At 33.7% G+C, this 16,910-nt stretch overlaps 1 pseudogene; it reads right to left on the bottom strand.

Annotated features, from left to right (window-relative positions):
* Positions 1-1,784: 1,784 nt before the first annotated feature.
* LOC103250361 lies at positions 1,785-16,422 on the bottom strand (annotated as a pseudogene).
* Between the last annotated feature and the right edge of the window lie 488 nt (positions 16,423-16,910).

The raw sequence follows: 16,910 nt of genomic DNA on the forward strand, positions 1-16,910 counted from the left end.
ACATTGAATTCCACAACATACTCATACATGTTCATGTAAGTTCAGAGAGATTGAAAATTCACCAGGTCTCTTTAGAATACAGTATTATATCATTAGAATCCCAAAGTAAGACCTTTCATAAATCATAAAAGGTCAAAAATGAGAAAAAAAGAGTCAACAAAATGTATCTTTATAAATGGCTGTGAAAAAAGTTAATTGGCCTGTAAAAGCAAATAATTGGTAAGATAGTTCAATTTTATGGTAGGAAACAGGTAAGAGTTGCTATATAGCCAATTCCACATATATTTAACTGGGAAAACTTATGTTCTAAGAAAGACAACATTTTACCATGAATTTTACGGAAAAAAAGTGATGTTAAGGCTGGATGCACAGGAACCAAGCAACACTACTTGTCTTACAATATCAAATGAAATGGAAGGGTGAGACTTTGTAGACAATTTACTTATTTAATAGCATCTTTGGCAAGAGTTAAAAACAAAAGAAAGCTCTTCAGAATGAAGCCAAAGTATTTTGAGTATTTGCAAAACAGTATTGATACTGCAAGTAGACTTCTTAACATTCCTTTTTTTTTTTTTTTTTTTTGATTTGGAGTCTCACTCTGCTGCTCAGGCTGGAGTGCAGTGGCACACTAATGGTCACTCCAGTGTGGACCTGCTGGGCTCCACGATACTTCTGCCCCAGCTTTCCAAGTAGTAGAAACTACAGGCACTCTGCCACGCCTGGGTAATTTTTGATTTATTGTAGAGACGAGGTCTCGCTAAGTTACCCAGGCTGGTCTCGAACGTGTGAGTTCAAGCAATTCACTCCCCTTGGCCTCCCAGAGTGCTGGTATTACAGGTTGAGCCACCAAGCCCAGCCTTCTTAACATTCTTTTGTCGATGTACAACATGTGAAACACAGTCAAGTTCAGAAAATTGATTTGGTATCAACTGTGGAAAGCAGTGTGGCGATTCCTAAAAGCTCTAAAAACTGACCTTCCATATGATCCTGCAATCCCCCTACTGGGAATATACCCTGAAGAACACAAATCACTCTATAAAAAAGATACCTGCACACGTATGTTTATCGCAGCATTGTTCACAATAGCAAGAACCTGGAAACAACCATGCTGCCCATCAAAAGAGGACTGGATTAAAAAAATGTGGTACATATACACGATGGAATACTACGCAGCCATAAAAAAGAACAAAATCATGAATTTCGCTGCAACCTGGATGGAACTAGAGTCTATAATACTGAGTGACCTCTCACAAAAACAAAAATCCGAATATCACATGTTCTCACTCATATAATGGACCTTGAACATCCAATGCAATACTATGAGAAAATGACGGATGGTACTGGGAACCTACGGGGGGGAGGGGGATGGGATTAACAGTAGCAAATATCTGTCGGGGGATGGGAAAACACTTCTTATCTACAGGGTGCCTGAATGAAACGTCATTGTACACCTACCCTTAACTGTACCCCACAAAACCATAATAAAAACTACTGATTAATGAAAAAAAAAAAAAAAAAAAAAAACTTTGAATTATAACACCAAATTTAAACATTAGTTTGTATGGTTTTATATTATGTTTATTTTTCTAGTTTTTACCTCTTTGACATGAAATAGTCCTGTTAAACAAGTACTAAATCTCTGGAAAACAAACTTTGACATGATGAGGTAAGTTGTGAAAAGATGTCTTGTCACAGGAAGAAGACAATCCTATATTATAACTTCTTGCTGGAATAAACTTAAGGAGTCTCATTTAACAGTATTCAGCTTCAAGTCTCTGATATAACTAATCCTTTTCCCCCTTCTTCCCTGTTTTAGTAAATTTCTGGAAACAAAAAAGCAACATTTTGTGATGATGAAGATCACAGTAGCCACACAGGCCAGCAGAAACACAATTACATCCAAAGAGTGGTACTGAAACCAGGTGAGGCCGTGGGCTGCAACCTGAAGGTGTTTGGCTCCTTTGTGGCACATGACAAACTCGATCCAGAATACTGCTTGATCCAGGGGCTTCACTGGTTGATCCTGTTGAATATTTGACAACCTCACAGCATTCTCTTTGTATCTGAAGGAGAAACAGAAAGATATCATCAATGAGAGAAATTTAATTCATCTAAGCATATGCCAAGTTCCTGAGAGGTTTTTGAAAAGTGTCACACAAATGATTCAAAGTAAATGTCAAAGTATTGACATGGAGCTTGTGTATTTTAATTTGGGTCTTCATAAAGAGCTTGACCTTTAAATTGGGATTTTTCATTGACAAATACATTAGGAGAAAGCTAATTAATTTGCCTCTAGCAGAGAAAATATTATGAGCCACTCTGATTGCTATAAGAAAGATAGTAAAAATGAAATTTGAGAACAACCATCTTAAATTTTGAAGGAGAGTTGGGTCATGGTGGGTGAAGTGCTCTTAACCAGATTCACTGCTTCTCCTCTATTTTTCTGTCTTCTACTGTCTATTTCCCACTAGTAGCCAGAAAGAGTTTTTGGAAATGAAAGTCAGATTATGAGACTCGTTTCTCATCACATTAGAAATAGAATTCAAATCTGTTTTTTGGTCTATAGGACCCTACATGGTCAAATACTAGCAACATCTTCCTCTGTGATTTCCTCCCTAACCACTCTCTTCTAGAGATACTGACTTTTTATTCTTCTTTGAGCTACCAAAGGTGTTGTGGCCTTAGCACTTTTACACTTCTTGTTCCCTCTCTCCTCCTCTTGAACAGTCTTCCTTGCAACAGCCCAAGGTTTGCTTCTATTACTTTTGAGGTTCCCCTTAAATGTCACCTCTCAGAGAGGTTTTTCCTGGCCACACAATAATAATATTCCCAGGATTTCTTTACTTTTTTGTGTTTATTTTGCTATTTAATTCTTAGAATTTTTAAATACTTTATATATCTTTTAAAATAAATATTTAAGTATTAAATACTTAAGATAAATGTACATATACCAAGTGAATAGCTCAAAATGTTAAGATTATCTTGAACATTATCCTGAAGTGAAGACATCATTTTACCTTCTGTTCATATAATATATCCTAGAATAACTCTCTCATCCTTGACCATCTTAGTCACTACTTTTGTGCTCAAATTAAGTATTAATCCAACATCTAATATCATAGATTCAGTTTTAATAATAGTTTATATAATTGAGTTATATAATATATACTCATTTGTGTCTGTTTAGTGTATGCAGTTATTGGTTAATTTTACTATAGTGTGGTATTCCATTGACTGACAATATCACAGATTATCTTCTTATTATATGATCAGTAAACATTTTGGTTGTTAATGATTTTTGGATACTACTAACAATTCTGTCATAAACATTTTTATATGGAGCATTAGGTTTATATATTTATACATTTCCATTGGGCATATAATTGGGAGTAAAATTGTTGAGATAAAGATTCATGTATAGCTATAATTTTGTTCTTGATTCTGAATTTTGAAGTATATTTTTTAATTTCTAAAATTGAAAGTTTTTTTAGTTTTTTAATGATTTTTAACACAACTCCACTATAGCTGGACTATATATTCTTTATGATATTGAATCTTTACTGAGTCTTTATTTATGTACTACTAAGTCAATCCATGTAACTATTCCATAGGCTCTAGAAAAATGTGTATTCCAAGTTGATTTATAAATGTATGTGTATATATTATATATATATGTAACATATGTTACATTTGTTAATTGGGTTCCTCAGATCGCTTATAATCTTACTCATTTTCTCTTTCTTTTTTTTTTTGAGTTGAAGTCTCACTGTGTCACCCAGGTTAGAGGGCAGTGACATACTGCTCACGGCCACCACAGCCTCAACGTTCTAGGCTCAGGCTCTCCTTCCACCTCAGCCTTCTAAGCAACTGGAACAACAGGCGCATGCCACCACACCTGGCTAATTTTTGTGATTTATTGTGGAGATGAGATCTCACCAAGTTGCCTAGCTGGTCTCAAGCTCCCAGGCTCAGGCAAACCTCTCACCTCGGCCTCCCAAAGCTGAGCCACCACGCCCACCCTTTCCTTTTTTTTTAAGTATGTTTAAATTTAATGTAAGTACTAGTATATTCACATTTAAATTTATCATCTTATTTAGAATTTACTTTTCTATTTGTCCAGTTTTATGTTTCCTTTTCAATTCTCTTCTGTTGTCTTTAAAAGTATTTTTTTCATTCATTTTCCTACTGTTTTCTTCTTGATAAAGTATTTTTAAAGTAATCCTTTCAGCAATATCCTTCTTATATAATCATCTTTATAGTAGTAATAAATGCGGAATTGATGGTAGCTAGACAAGCAATGCCATTGTACATATTGTTTTTTATTTGGAATATGGAAAAATTAATTATTAAGGATTTATTTTATCAAAATTAAAACATTTGTGCTTCAAAGGGCATGGTCAAAAAAGGTAACAAAAAATCAACCTACCAAGAATGGGATGAAATATTTGAAAATGATATATCTATTAAGGGATTATAGCCATAATATAGAAAAATTCTTACCATTCAACAGTGAGACAAATAACAAAGTTTAAAAATACTAAGATAATTGCAACAGACATTTTTCCAAAGAACATACATAAAAAGACCAGTAAGCACATCTAAAGAAGCTCAGCATCTTTAGCCATGATGAAAATATACATCAAGACCACAATAAGAGATTATCTCACAAATAAGACAGCTATAATCAAAAGGCAAATGATAACAAGTGTTGGCAACACAGTGTGGAGGAACTGAAACCCTCCTGTATTGTTGATGGCAATGAAAACTGATACAAATACTTTGGAAAACAGTTTGGCAAGTCTCCATAAACATAAAATTCCCATATAAGACAGTAATTCCACTTCTAGCATCTACTTTTGAAAAATGAAAACATATGTTAATGTGAAAATATGTATAGCAATGCTCACAAATGTGAGAATTGGAAACAACCAAAATACCAATGAGCTAATAAACGGACAAATAAAATCGGTATATCTATACTGTAAAGTATTATGCAGCAGTAAAAAAAAAAAAATGATGAAAAATGATAGGTAATTGATGTCATTTACAAAACACCACAAGTTGTATGATTCTATTCATATGAAACATCCAGAAAGAATACTTTGTGGGGGGAAGGGCAAACTGGTGTCTTTCAAGGGCTAAGGAATTATGGGAAGTGGTTTCTATGCTATATGGGTTTTTTTGGGGTTGGTAAAATTACCCTACAATTATATAATGGTGGTTGCCATATAACTCTGTAAGCACACTAAATATTTTTAGATTTCACACTTTAAGTGAATTTTATGCCATGCAAATTATCTCATTATCAAATCTGTTGAAATAATTATAAAATAAAAATAAATTTTCTGACAAGAAAAAAAGTATTATACTTCCAGGTATTTTAAATATTAAATGAAAAGTTATTATTATTATATTTCTTTTTTTTTTTTGAAAGTAGGATTTATTGAGAGGACAGAAAAGCTCCCACAACAGGAGGGGACCTGAAGGAACTGCCCTATTATCATATTTCTTAAAGTTCATCCTTTCTACTGTGGACTCTGTCATGTTTTTAAAAATAAGTGTTTCTTTTATATTATCTACATAACTTTAAAATTGTTTTTTGTAGAAAATTGTTGCACTAGTTGGTTACCTATTAAATATATGGGGTTCAAATGCAACTTTGAAATAACTGGTAGAAAATTAAAGCTGTAATCAGATTGGTTAAGTCATTTAATGTATTCTAAATAGCCTCTTTAAAAAGGGATGAAACTCATACTGTTGACAGGAGAACCAATTTGTAAATACCATTGAGTCAAAAAAAGTTATACTCACAGAGGTTTATTAATTACTGTCTTCAATGCATTGAGCAAATCGGCAGTTGACATTGTGTGGAAGTCCAAGCTAACGGCTGCTCCCTTGTTCTTCATATGAGAAATGTTATCAGGTTGATCCACAAACAGAGGAATGCCCACCATAGGGATCCCATGGTAGATCGCCTCATAGACGCCATTGTTTCCACTATGAGTTATAAAGGTTTTGGTTTTTGGATAACCTTAGATTGTATAAATTTTACCAAAATTAGTCATAGCAATGAAAAATGCACAATAGAATGCTAGCAAGGGGCAATGTTTGCTAGAGAACAGATTATTACATGCAGCACATGTCACTGAAATTGCTCTCAGATTTCAGAGGCAGAAGAACACTTCTGCTGAGAGAGATGTTGTGTGACTTCAGACAGGAAAAACAAACACAAGATTACACATGGGCAAAAAGAGAAAGCACTTTCTGGATAAAATAAAATATGCCAAAAAAGGGGAAAAAAAGGTTGTGCATATAAGAGCATATCCTCTAATGAAACAGTACTGTCACTGAGTCTGATAAGTAGAGTACCCAGGACAACAGGGAGTGTGAGTGGTGGTGGTGCTGAAATCAGAGGAAGGGCGGGTCATACCTCATCATGAAATGTGTTACCACTTCATAATACACATTGGGGATTTATTACCATAGGAAATGCAGAGTCACTGGTAATAGAAGAAGGACTATTACTTTTAGTGTCATTTCAAATAATTTGTCAGTTGGGGAAAGGACAGGTGTAAAAGGTAGAAATCAGAGACAGAGAGACTATCCAGAAGTTATTGAAAAATTCACTGAGAGGTAATCACAGTTGAAATAAAGATAATATGATTCTGGTCATACAAAATGTGTTTATATATTAAGATACCAACTGTCATAGTTTATCCTTTTTTCCCCAGGACTTATAAAATAGTTAGGTTTTATTTTTGAGTTTTTCAATAATACATGTTCATTAAGCATTTTTCATGTTGAACTAACACCATTTTTATTGGCTTTTACTCATGTATTCAGTATTTGTAACCCAGAGCCTTACCAAGAGGGTCTTTTTGGGGTATCCACTCATACAGCCGAGTATTGGGTCCTAAAGTATCTGGTTTCTTGCCATCAAATCTCCATATAACCTGTTAAGGTAAAGAACGTATCTTGTTCTATGAGTGGAACTCCAAAGTTATAGCATTTTACAGCTCTAAAGAGATTAACAATCAACTAGTTAAACTCCTTTCAAATAAAAGAAAAGAACAAGAACAAAAGACAAGTAATAAGAACTACTAAAAGCCTGATGTAAATAGAATAACCACATTTTACATCTTTACTTTTGTAGTCAATTGGGTATATATGGAAATCATGACATTTCAAACATAGTAGCTAGGGCAACTGAGTTCCTTTTTTAAAATGTTAAGTTAAAATCAGAACATTTTTTAAAAATGTGAAGCAGTCATTAAAATTTTACTGCAATAAAAGTAATAATGAATATTTATGTATATATTTATTTTGTTTTATACATTTTATACTAGTTTTCATCTTCCAAATTTAACATTAATCTTTTCATTTATTTTTGAGTGATTTTGGAAGTAGTTTGCTTATATCTAGTTGTCTATAAGTTATCATATTAATGTTTGACATATTTTCATCTACTAAAAGCAAATCTATGAAATTAGCTAACTGTATAACTACTTGTAAGAAATCAATGAATGATGCTTGAATAATTGTATAACTTCTCTTAAATTACAAATTATTAAACACTATTTCCAAGAAAATTTGAAGAGGTACTTTTTGACATACATTCAGAGTACTAACAGTATTAACTGATAGTATTAGCTGATGAATTTTTTTAAACAATGTTGACAAAAAAGAGCCTGCTGGTACCATAAATAACAATTACAGCTGTTAAAATAATTCAAAATTATATTTTGCTAAATTTTGCTCATTTATCATTAACACTTAATACACTGCAAAGCATTGAAAGCAGTTATTAATATGTTCTGAAATAGTCAAGGCTTTTTACGCTTGAAGTACTGAGTTGAAAGAAGTACTTGAAAGAAATCCTCAAACTGGAATATAGTTTACAATGTTTAACTTCAATTTGCCATGTAAATGTAAAAAATTCGATCGGTTTTGGACAAAAAATTGGTATAGATCAACAGAAGAAGGCTATATCAGGAAACTAAAGGGTAATTCACAAATACACAAAGATCCTAGGTGTCTTCCACGTATTAGAAAATAAGATCCTAACATGCATTATGGAGAAGGGCATCTGAACCTCTTCCCATGCCTGACTTCCTTCTGCTTGACTCCTTTCTACATTCCTTTCTGTTTTCTCAGTTGGGAGGAGGTATTAATCTGATAAAGCACAGTCCTCGTGATGTCACATATTTTTTAATGCACAAGTTCCACCTTAAGGGCGAGATTCATCTCCATCCTTTGTCTTGTATCTTCCTGATTCAGACATTGGCAGGGTCAGTGCAGCAGACCAAACTGGTATTTTTCTCCAAATCAACCTATTTGGATACCTAGACTAGTGGTTTGTCAGCCCAGTTTATTTTTGTTTTTTGAATAACACCCTGAAGAGCACGTGGATAAGCTTATTCCAAAATGTACAGAAAATACAAGAGGCCAGATTGCATAGCAAGTCAAACTACATGATGAATTTCAGACTTTTTAAAATACCTGCTTGTTATTGTGCTAGTGAAATTGTCCATTAAAATTTAACAACTTTTTGATAAAATCTGCAGTGTATACATTGCTTTCCAGAATCCTATAAACAAAAAAGATCAAATGGCAGGCAGAATGTGGTGATTTCTGTGTACCTGTAATACTATGGTAATAACTAAACCTCACTTGCACCCCTTAAACATATTTATTTCTGATCTCAATGTTAATGCCAAAACTATCATCAATCAAAAACACACTATATTTTTGAATCTTTTTGTTTTTGAACTGATTTTTGAGATCATTCGAACTATTCTACCAGTTAAAAGTTATTTAGGAAATTACTACAGCTGAACTTTTTTTTTTTTGGTGTTGGAGTCTCACTCTGTCACCCAGACTGGAGTGCAGTGGCCGCTCCCAGAAACCGCAGCCTCAACCTGCTGGGCTCCGGCGATCCTTCCACCTCAGCCTTCCGAGTAGCTGGAATTACAGGCATGTGCTACCACGCCCGGCTGATTTATTGTAGCAATGAAGTTTCGCTGCCCAGGCGGGTCTCGAACCCGCGGACTCAGGCAATCCACTCATCTCAGCCTCCCAAAGGCGCAGGATTACAGGCTGAGCCCGGCCAGCTGAACTTTTTATAGAGTTTAACAGACCAATTTAGTAGTACTCCATCATTGAGGCACATTACCTTTTTGTGGGATCTGGGCAAGGGCTGAAGCAATCATATTGGCTGTTTCTTCTGTCATGTCGCTGACCACTGACCCAGAGAAAACACCACCACACTATTTTCTCCAGAGTTTTGGACAAAGTCTCCCATTTCCTGTGCAGAAACAATTTACTCCATCACAAAAGAGCAACAACACAACTAACGCTTATGAAAGGATTGGTACAATCAACTAAACAGAGAAAATCAAGTATGATCAGGATTTTTTAGTATAATAGCATTTTTTTTAAAACCGACATAAACATTCTGTTTCTTTGGGAAAAGATGTATAATATGGAATAGATGTCCTCTATTGTGGGTATTTGTGCAAGAGTGTGTGTGTGTGTGTGTGTGTGTGTGTGTGTGTGCGTGCGCGATAATGACTGAAAACATTATACTCAGACTTTGCATTTATAATATTATTACCAACATAGGTTCTTGAAGGTGGCGCCACTTAGCTATTGTCCTTCTATTAAATCACTTTTGTGTATCTCAGGCAAGTTTTCTATAGAATTATTTTAGTTTGAAGCCATTAGTGTTAAATTTTGATAAGAGCACAAAGGAAAAGTTACAGTTGGGATAATTTTATACTTTTATATCAATATTTATCTTAACTCTATTATTCTTTATGCTGAATTATTCTTTATGCTGTATTATTCTTTATGAATCACTTAAAAGTTTTTCACCATTTTCTAATCTTTTCTATCTATCTAAAAAAACCCCCTAGTTTTAACCTAGTTAATAATCGCTAACATTCTGGAGTTTGGTATTGTGGTTTGGAATTTCTGTAAAATAATTTATAATTCAACATTATTCAGTATATATTCACAAAGTTGACTAATCTTATTTCTTAGATCATTTTTTAGATATGACACCTTTTGCCGTTGTGTTTCATATTGTAAAATTAATGCCCCAGTGAAATGTACTATTTATATCTGCTATAAGGGAACTCATCATCACCTTGCTGTGTACCAGAGGGAGAATTTCCACCCCAATGAGAGAAGTTCACTAGCAGTGGACATCTGGCCACCCTCTTGAGTAGCTCATTCACACTCTCAGTAAAGACATACTTGCCTGGAATTGATTGAAAATTATTTTAACCTGTAGTCTCCAGTCTGTGCCAAATTTTAAATTTAAATATTTTCAGACCGTAACCATTGGAGTAAATCTTTTGTTTGTCTTTGTTTACACATCAAACAAAAAATGTTCTAAAGTTTGGTCATGCAGGCCATATATTGCCAAGTATTTTTAAAAATATGACTCTAACCTTATGACATCCGTTTTAATGTATGAGTCACTGTACTAATATTTCAGATATTCCATGGAGCATCCAGGTATTTTGTGTGATTTTAGTTACCTGTAGTCACATTGAATGTAACTTATGTTCAGTGTTACATTCACTGAGTCTCTGCCCAAGGTCTTATCCAACCACGTTGAAGTATTACAATCTCTGTTTACAGATTCATCACTGATGTGCAATTGGTTGTTTCTCATTCTGTAACAAACTTATAAAAATCATGCAAGGTTATTGTAAAAATTTTATAAAAGTATGAAAAATGTAAAAAAGGAAATACAACTTTTCCATAATTCTGTCTAAAGGTATTAATCAGTTTAAAATGTGTATGTTTTTTGTTACGGTTTCTATTCTATTTATATAGCTCAATGTACATATGTGACATTTATTTAGAAAATTTTAATCTTATTGTATACAGCTTTTCATCCTACAAAAATGTTGCGATCTTATTATATTCATCATTTTTGTTCCTCAGTTTCCAAGCAGGTGGGATCATACCAAAAAAACTAGTAGTATCTTTTGGAGAATGGGTCTCATGTAGTACATGCTTCCCCGACTATGTAAGTGTAGTAGGAATCCATCGATTTTTATCTGGAAGTTTTGAGAAGGTTGCCTCATGATTTAAGGGAGAAAAGTCCCCAGCTGTGGCAAACAGGTGACTGGTTGTTTGACTATTAAAATGCACTTTCCCACACAACGCTGAGTATTCAGCAGTTTTTGAATAAAAACGGCGTGACTCCCATGCCCCACCCTTCCTATTCACCCAATCTCACCCCAAGTGACTTGTTTTGTTTCCCTGGATGAAAGAAAGTCTTCAAAGGAAAAAAGTTATGCCCATGTGGAAGAGGTGAAACAAAAAATGGCAGAAGCACTAAAAGGCATCAAAATTAATGAGCTGAAAAACTTTTTTGAGCAGCGGAAAAAGCATCTAGATAGGTGTATTGCATAAGAGAGTACTTTGAAGGTGATTACAGCTTAGTCATGTAAAAAAATAAAATTTTTCATAAAGAAATTCTATTTTTTTGACTCCCCCTATAGACTTGTATTATGGCTGACCAAGTAATTAAACACTTTCTGATGAATGATTGCAATGGTATGGTATGCACAAGCATGAGTTTTTAAGAATTCTTAAATTTAAGATATTTTACTTATTGCCAATGTTTATTTTATGAATCTTTCATGTATATTGAATCTTGTTTTTTTCTTTTCCTATGTGTGGTTTGGCATCAATACATTATGAAGTAAATAGCTGCATGCATTTTTAAAACACTTGGTATATTTTGTCAAATGTCTTATATTAAAATATATACAGAAATTGTGTGAGAGGTTAATATTTAATGGAAAAACAAGTAACTTGACGTAGAAATACTTTATATAATAAAGAATTCAAGAACGGGTTTCCTAACTTAAGTTGGATTCAAATCCTTCTGCAAGTTGTTAACAATACTTAATATTAGTAATTATCATTATTGTACCAGCAGTCATTCTTTTCCTTGTCCTCTTTCTCTTTATAAACTCTTCCTCCTGCTACTAGCATTATCACTTCCCTTATATGCAGATACAGAAATCACATAAAATAGGATTAGATTGTATAGAAGTTGTAAGTCTTATCTCAGTTTTTGTCCCTTGAGAAAGTTACCATAGGAAGAGACTATTCAATTTGCACTCAACATAGATATTAATTTTAACCATTATAAAAGTATTATGATGCAGTTAATAGGAAGGTAGACAAAAAGATCTCCTAAGAGATTATGGTAATGATGTAGTAAAAAATAGTTACTTCCTACATATGTCTTAAAAGTGTAAGCCGGGCTCAGTGGCTCAGCCTGTAATCCCGCGCCTTTGGGAGGCTGAGGTGAGTGGATTGCCTGAGCCTGCGGGTTCGAGACCTGCCTGAGCAGCGAACCTCATCGCTACAATAAATCAAAAAATCAGCCGGGCGTGGTAGCGCATGCCTGTAATTCCGGCTACTTGGAAGGCTGAGGCGGAAGGATCGCCGGAGCCCAGCAGGTCGAGGCTGCGGTGGCTGGGAGCGGCCACTGCACTCCAGTCTGGGCGACAGAGTGAGACTCCAACTCCAACTCCAAAAAAAAAAAAAAAGTGTGATATTAATTTAAAATATATTAGCTTATTAAATTCCTTTAAAATAAATATTCTATATATTAATATAATTATTTTGTTATTGTAAACTAAGGGAACTCTCAGATACACAAGGTAGAAATTATTTGATATTTATTAAACATAAAGTGTTCATTTTCTTTGTGCTTCTCTATCAATATTCTCTGTCAAAAGCTACAATATTGAGACACAAGTTCCCCAAGAGAGTTTTACTGAAGTGTACTATAAGGCTGGCATAAGGCAGAAAATACTAACACTAATAGAGTAAACCATCCCTATGTTCTAAGATGTAAACTAATGGGTTCTCAATGCTGAATTGTTTAAATAATTGAGTAAAACCAAGTAAACATTTGATTTGGCTGCTAGTATTGTTAGGGGAATACATTTATATTGTTAAAGAATTGTTATTATTTTAAATAAGAATACTGATGAAGAGCCTGTACAATACAATTTTAGAATTTAAACTTGCTCATCATACCTGCCAAAACTTATACATTTACTTTTAAACAAGTCCACAAATAATCTGTCATGTAGAATTTTGTTAGAGAATGTGATCTTGACGTGTTAGGCAATCAATTTCTATTTAATGAGTAGTTGTCTCTCAAGTGAATGGCATATCTTAAGTAATTAATAGTGTTAGAAATGATAACAAAATGACATTAATTACAATATTAATAATACTTGCAGATCATGACTATGTGCAGAGACATTTTAAGTGTTTTATCTGTATTAACTATATATTTTTTTACCTCACAACACAATATGGTTTGTACTATTCTTGTATAAAAGTAGTCATAACTATCTGTATTGACATTCTAGTCCACTTTTGCATCATCTGTTGCCTGAACTCGTGTACAATTTTTAAAATTTTCTGCTCCTTCCACTCTGGTTGTTCTAAAATTTAATCTGTTGAACATCCTGGAAACTTTCTTTAAGGAAGAAATCTGGTTACAGCTCTACATTTCTTAGTTATTTTCAGTAGTTCCCCATTTTTCTTAATAAATATTTCCAACTCCTAATAATTTTATGGCTCCAACTTACCCTCCAGAATCATCTGCTTATTACCCAATCTCTCCCTGAAAAACTAAACTTGGAATCATGAGAACTGTCTTTACCACTTTACCTGCTTTTTGAGTGTGTGCCTGTTCCACATTTCTTTACCTATTCCTGCACATTGTTCAAGTCTCACTTTAATTATCAGTGATTCCAGGATACTTTCTATTTCCTCTAGAGCATTTTGGGCATTGCTATCTTTACTTAAAAGGTAATTTTCTGCACAATTTTTATTACTTACTTTTATTATATCTTTTAAAGTGAAATGTAAAGTGTGTGGGAACAGAAATTGTGTCTACTTTTTCTCTGAATATTCATCATTTAATTGTTTTGTGCTAATTGCTTTATAAATACTTTTTGAATGATGATGAATATGTATTTATTTGTGGCAAAATGAAGACCTTAACCAACCTATTGTCAAAGTCTCCTTAGTATGTCACTTTAGTCTGTGATAATAAAATGTACATACTTGTGATGGTATAGAAATATGTTTCTAATCATTATCTGCTTTATCCCACCTACCTTCTGTTTTTCTTCCACTGTAAGTCAAACAATCTGAATTAAAAATATAAAATTATTCCCACTGAAAATTCAAACAAGACAAAAATGAGCAGAAATATGTTTACCTTAGGCAGGGTTTGGCAGGTTTGCAGTGGAGTCCTCCAACAAAATCAAAATTTGGTAAGAGTAAGTGAGGATATTCAAAATCCCAACAGGTTCGAATGAGCCAAATTTCAGCTTTCCCCATTGTCTCCAGTAATATAGTGGGTCTTCCTGATTAAAAAGAAAAAAAAAAACAAAAGAAGAAAACAAAAGTTGAATGACACAAAAATATTGTCATGGAAAATACCATGTATTTTCTAAAAGAAGTTAAAATAATGGAGCCAAAGATGTATAAAGTGTTTCTGCTGTGATAAAACAATATACATATATTTATGCAAAGACATAATTTTATTTTCATGTAGTATATATTTTGCTCATAAGTAATTGTAAGAAAGTCAAAGTGTTAAGGGAATTGCGAGAGGAAACTACGTCTTTTATCACATCAGTATATTCACAATTATAAACAATTATTGAAATCAGCCATAGAAATTAAAAATGCATTTGTTTGCTCTCTAAGACTGCAATAGCAACAGATATATATTTATGCAGTTCTTTGAGCTCCATAAGCAATTAATCCTACTACACCCAAAAAGAACAGTTTCTAAGAAGTACTTTAGTTTGCATAATTAATCAACTTGTCCCTTGATCCTTGGATTTTCAAACAAAAAGTAGGTATTATGAGAGTGTGGGTAAAATCATTATACCATTTGGTTCATGCTATGATCTTAACATTAGCTTTTAAGTAAACATATTTTCAAATGCCAGTTGGAAAATTTTTAGAAATTGTTGATACAGAGATTTGTGCTCAGTTTTAATTTGGGTTATATTTTTCTTAGTGGAAAGACACAGTTTAAGCAAAACCTATAGAAAAAAACTTGATGTCACATTTAAATAAGATTTTCAACCTTGAGCCAAATGGTTTTCAAGCCTTTAGTGAAGAAGTAAAGAAATGTTAGACATCTCAAATCACCTCTATTGGTTTTTGTGTGGGGGATACAGGCATTATATTTCTCATCTGTGAGGAAAACAGTATGTGGGAAAACATTTATTTTATAGATTAAAAAAACTGAGGCATGCAAGGAGAAACAATTTCTTCAGTGGAACATAGAAATGCTAGAAAAATGTACAACTCCTCAATCTACATGTCTGCAAAATGTTTTTTGATATATCTAATTATTTTTTTTAAAGATGTAAAAAAAGTATAGTAAAATGGAAGTTATTATTTAAAGAAATCTCAAATGCTTTAATTTCCAACTTTATAACTTCCTACAATGCCCTGCATGAGTGATGACCACAGGATTCAGGCTGACTTTGTAATGTAAGCCTTCCCATAACAGTTGTGAGACTGATAGATCATCTTATATTTTTGTTTTATGACTTTGTTTCCAAGAAAGAAAAACCCTCCTCTGACTTTATACAAACTCACATCCAAAGACACAACAAAGTTGGAGCTACATACTACCAACAGAAAATATGACTTACCCAGCACTTCACTGTAAAGCTGATCCCATTTCTTCATATCAAATACTTGGAACCAAAAGTCAAAATAAAGCACGTATATCATATTTTTTATCCTCTCCATGAATGTCATTTGGTCACTTAATTCTGACAGAACAACAGGTACATAGGAGGGCAGGAACAGAAGTCCTCCACCACTGTTCTCAAGTGTGTAGCCAGGAGACAGGCAGACACTGAACACAAAGGGTACTTTAAGCAGCTCAGTCAGCAGCTCACCACAGGGACCAATGGCATTTGCAAAAACATCAAACTTTGACTCTTGTAGTTTTCTCATCAGTTTCTTAATCGAAACTGCATCTTCACAGAGCTTTTTAACTGTATTAGAATATTCCCACATGACTTCTTGTAGTTGTGAAAAATGCGACCAAAATGTATCTTTTGGAATAGGTGTCCATACATCAATCACCCTCATGATAGTATCCGTAAAATCATCTTTAGTTAATGAGGCAGGATAAACTTCAAATTTAATAGTGGATGATTTTCTGGGATCAACAAGAATAGAAGCTGAAGCTGTCCATGCAGTCACCTCAAGACCTCTTTAGACAAGTTCATCCAGGATTATCTTCATATTTATCCAATGGCTGTATTCTGTGGGCCACACCAGCACCTTTCCACATTTCCCAGAGCTTAAGTAAGAACTCAGGTATATCAGCAGATGGCCATTTCATAGCCATCGTGGTGCGATGTAATGCCCCTTTTGCAACTGCTGTTGGATACTGAAAATTTCTCATGCTTAAGTCCAAGGAAATTAATCAAGAAGTTAAAATACAACTTTTACACTTCAGAGTAAATACATTCTGTTGACAGTCTGAGCATGTTGTTAACAAAAAAAAAAAAACAAATGAAAGCTATATTTCTTCCTGTTTGCACAAGTATGTTCAATGTCTCTTTTAAGTTGGTGAATGATATCATTCAGCTAATAGTAATGGTCTTGCTTGGACAAGTCACCTGTATTCTGTAACACACTTTAGAACAGTGTGAAGAACAATGCCAATGAGACTCCTGTTTCTGTCATCTATTTGGCACAGAAGTCAAAACAATTATATCGCTGAATCATCATTTCTTGATTTAAAAAAAAATTGTGGACACAGTCACATATCAAAAAATCTACCAATTTTGTGTAAAATTCAATATGGC

The sequence above is a fragment of the Carlito syrichta genome, unplaced genomic scaffold, assembly GCF_000164805.1.
Source record: "Carlito syrichta isolate Samal-C Ts95f unplaced genomic scaffold, Tarsius_syrichta-2.0.1 Scaffold130362, whole genome shotgun sequence".
NCBI lineage: Eukaryota > Metazoa > Chordata > Mammalia > Primates > Tarsiidae > Carlito > Carlito syrichta.